The sequence below is a fragment of the Melospiza georgiana genome, chromosome 30, assembly GCF_028018845.1.
Source record: "Melospiza georgiana isolate bMelGeo1 chromosome 30, bMelGeo1.pri, whole genome shotgun sequence".
NCBI classification, from domain to species: Eukaryota; Metazoa; Chordata; class Aves; order Passeriformes; family Passerellidae; genus Melospiza; species Melospiza georgiana.
This window is the reverse complement of record NC_080459.1, coordinates 5,168,929-5,173,042: the sequence shown is the minus strand read 5'-3', so window position 1 is coordinate 5,173,042 and position 4,114 is coordinate 5,168,929. Positions and strand designations below refer to the sequence as shown.

The 4,114-nt window shown below is 68.7% G+C and overlaps 1 non-coding gene across 1 annotated transcript; it reads left to right on the top strand.

Moving 5' to 3' along the window:
* Positions 1-715: 715 nt before the first annotated feature.
* On the top strand, positions 716-868 carry LOC131094712 (5.8S ribosomal RNA). The gene has a single exon (XR_009115755.1). It is a non-coding gene; the product is annotated as a 5.8S ribosomal RNA (ribosomal RNA).
* The last annotated feature ends 3,246 nt before the right edge of the window (positions 869-4,114 follow it).

Genomic DNA, 4,114 nt, shown 5'->3' with positions numbered 1-4,114 from the left:
CGGCGGCCCCGGGAGTGCGGCCCCGGCGATGGCGGGGCCTGCCGTCCGGCAGGCCTCGGGCGCTGGTGACGCCGGCTCGGGTCTCGGTGGCGTCCGCCTCCGGGGCCGGCGGCGGAGCGCGTCCGCCCGGACGCTGGCCCGCCCGGCGGGAGCGGTCCCGCCGGGCGGGAAGGCGCGCCGGCGGCACGGCCGTCGTCGCGTGCCGTCTCGAGCGGGGTGAGGCCGCCGTGGAAGAGAGAGAGCCGGCCGCGCGGCGGCGCGGCGGCGCGCCGCGAGCCCCGCGGTGAAGGGGGCCGAAGGGGAGCCGGCGTGTGCGGGGGCCGACGGCCGCGCCCCCGGCCGCGTGTGGCCCGAGCCGTGTGTGTATGTGTGCGCGTCGTCCCGTGAAAGCGAGAGCGGGCGGGCCGCCGTGCCCCCCGCGTGCCCGGCGCGCGCCGCGTGGCCCTCCGCGCGGAGGCCGGGCCGAGCCCGGGCGCCTGGGCCGCCTCCGAAGGACGGCATGTGAGGTCGGCGTCTCCCCTCGCGGGGGGAGGCGGTCGGGGGCGCGGGCCCCCCCGCCTCTTGGCGGTCCTTCGGAGCGTGGGCTTCTCCGATCTCTTTTTTCCCCTTCCGTTTCTCTGTGTGCTCGTACGGTCGAAGCCAGGCGCGCGCCCGCGCGTCCTCGGCGCGAGAGACAAAGGGGCCGCTCGGCGTGAGCGGCGCCCGAAAGCCAGACAACTCTTAGCGGTGGATCACTCGGCTCGTGCGTCGATGAAGAACGCAGCTAGCTGCGAGAATTAATGTGAATTGCAGGACACATTGATCATCGACACTTCGAACGCACTTGCGGCCCCGGGTTCCTCCCGGGGCTACGCCTGTCTGAGCGTCGCTTGACGATCAATCGCCGTCCGGGGGCCACCCCGGCGGCGCGGCTGGGGTCGCCTCGCAGGCCCGTTGCCCGCGGCGGGCGGCGGGCGGCGGCGTCCCGCCGGTGCCCGGAGGGAAGGCGGTCAGGCGGTTCGGCGAGGGAAGCGTTTCCCTCGGCGGCCCCGGTCCCCTTGCCTGCGGCCCGGCGGGCGTCGTCGTCGTCGTCGCGGTCGCCGCGCAGGGCCTTCGTCCCCCTAAATGCAGACTCGGGGAGCGCTCCGTAGCTCCCCGCTCCCGGAGCGAGCCGCTGGGGCGGAGCTCGTCCTCGCCGGGGCCGCGCCGCGGATGCGGTGGCGGCGGCCGGGGGAGAGCGAGAGACGGCGTCGAAAGCGCCGCCGAGGGCCGAGAGAACGGAGAGAGAGCGAGCGAGAGAGAAGGGCGAGAAGGGAGGCGAGGCGCGGGCCTCGCCCCCGGCCTTCCCCCCCCGTGCGGGCGGCTGTCTGCGGGTGGGTACCGCGGCGGTACCGTGCCGTGCTGCCGCGCGCGCGCGAGGCGAGGGGGCCGGGGACAGGGGGTGCGGACCCCCTCCTCCCTTCGCCCGCCCTCCTCCTCCTCCTCCTGCCGTTCTGTCGCGGTCTCGGGGGCGCCGAGGGCGCCGTCGCACCACTCTCTCTCCCCCCGCGCGGGGCCGTCTCTGCCGCGTTGCTTTCCCTTTTCGGTTCTCGTCTCCGGGATGGGGCTCTCCGGTCTCCCGGCAGCCTTCCGTCCGTCCGCCCGCCCGTCCGTGCGTGCGTCCGTCCGTCTCTCTCTCCGGAGGCTCGGAGAGAGAGGGGGCGGCGGCGGCGGCGGCGGCGGCGGCGGGGGGCGCGGGAGACCAAGGCGGCCGTCGGCGCGCGCCCACGCGCGCGGCGGCCAAGCTTTGGGCTTGCGACCTCAGATCAGACGTGGCGACCCGCTGAATTTAAGCATATTAGTCAGCGGAGGAAAAGAAACTAACGAGGATTCCCTCAGTAACGGCGAGCGAAGAGGGAAAAGCCCAGCGCCGAATCCCCGCCCCGCGGTGGGGCGCGGGACATGTGGCGTACAGAAGCCCCAATCCCCGGCGGCGCTCTCGGGGGACCCAAGTCCTTGTGATCGAGGCCGCAGCCCGCGGACGGTGTGAGGCCGGTAGCGGCCCCCCGGCGCGCCGGGCCCGGGGCTTCTCGGAGTCGGGTTGCTTGGGAATGCAGCCCAAAGCGGGTGGTAAACTCCATCTAAGGCTAAATACCGGCACGAGACCGATAGCCAACAAGTACCGTAAGGGAAAGTTGAAAAGAACTTTGAAGAGAGAGTTCAAGAGGGCGTGAAACCGTTAAGAGGTAAACGGGTGGGGCCCGCGCAGTCCGCCCGGAGGATTCAACCCGGCGAGTTGCGGTCGGCCGGCGCGGGTCCGGCGGATCCTCGCCTCCGCCTCCCCTCCGTCCCCCGGGCGAACCCCGTCCGCGGGGGCGGGCCGGGGGGGGCGGGCCGGTGCGGGGACCGCCGCCCGGCCGGCGGCCGGCCCTGGCCGGGCGCATTTCCTCCGCGGCGGTGCGCCGCGACCGGCTCCGGGTCGGCTGGGAAGGCCTCCGGCGGGCAGGTGGCCCGGCGCCGCGCGAGCGGCGGCGGGTGTTACAGCCCCCGGGCAGCAGGTCTCGCCGAATCCCGGGGCCGAGGGAGAGGACCGCCGCCGCGCCCTCCTCCCCCCCCGTCGGCGGCGCCGTGGCGGGGGGCGTCGCTGCGGCGGCGCCCCCGCAGCGCGGCGTTTCGCGCGGGGGTGCGGGGGCCGGGCCCGCCGGCCCCCGGCGCCGCTGTCAACCGGGGCGGACTGCGCTCAGTGCGCCCCGACCGCGCGGCGCCGCCGGGCCGGGCTCCCGAGCTGGGTCTTTCTCTGTGCTGCGTTCGCGCGGGGTTGCGGGGGCCGGTCCCGCCGGCTCCCGGCGCCGCGGTCGGCCGAGGTTTGCTGCGCTCGGTTGGCCCCGGCGGAGCGGCGTTGCCGGTCGGGGATCGCGGGCTGGGTCGATCTCTGCGCGGCGTTTTGCGCGGGGGTTGCGGGGGCCGCTCCTGCCGGCCCCCGGCGCCGCTGTCGGCCGGGGCCGGCTTCGCTCGGTTCGCCCCGGCGGCGCGGCGTTGCCGGTCCGGGATCGCGGGCTAAATCGATCTTAGCCGCAGGTAGGGAGCCGTTGGGATTCACCAGCCCGACGAACTCCTATAAAATTCGGTGAAACAAATTCCTCGGTAAAAGCCGCGTGGCTTATTGCCTTAAACCTGGCCCCTTCGGTTTCAGACAGGGGCAAAAAGAGTTCAGAATCACTCCGTTTGATGGCTAAAATTCCGGATCCGTTCCTTGGGGGGGGGGTCTGGGGGCCGCCGGTACGCCTGTCCAGGGTATCGGTGGGCACTCAGACTTCCCCCTCCGACTGGATAGACCTGGTTTCCAGGGCTTTACCCAGGACTAAATGTATTTCCCGGGGGGTAGACCTGGTATCCCAAAATTACTTAACATCCAAAGCCACCAATCTGGCAGAAAATGAATTGGATTCACTGGTGAATTTTTATTTTGAAATGTATAGATCGGACTTGCATGAGCATGTGCATGAGGGTGTTCGTTTCTCTGTTGATTGGGAGGTGTTGGACGGGCTGCCCGAGGTGTATGAACAACTTGCACCACAACCTTGTATGGGGGAAAACTTAGATGCTAGCCCCCCACGAGACAGTGAACCGTTTGTGCTTGGTGAGGGAAGCGGCAAAGAGGTGAGGGAAGGCACACCAGAGGCTCTGCCTCCAGTGCCTGGGGAACATGGAGGACAGTCACCAGATAAAATAGTGAAGGTAACTGTTCCTGACAAAAATCCACCTTGTCCTTGCTGTGGAACCCGGGTTAACTCTGTGTTAAGCCTGATTGAACATCTAAAGGGGTCGCACGGGAAAAAGAAGGTTTGCTTTAGGTGTGCCAAGTGTGGAAAAGAAAATATTAATTATCATAGTGTGATTTGTCATTTTCCAAAATGTAGGGGTCCAGTAATTGAAAAGGCTCCAGCAGGAGATTGGATCTGTGAGGTATGCGGCAGAGACTTCACAACCAAAATTGGCCTGGGACAACATAAAAGATTGGCACACCCGTTGATAAGAAACAAAGAAAGGATCGTTGCTTCCCAACCGAAAGAAACATCAAATCGAGGAGCCCACAAAAGGTGCTGGACAAAAGAGGAGGAAGAACTGCTGATAAAACTGGTGGCACAGTTCGAGG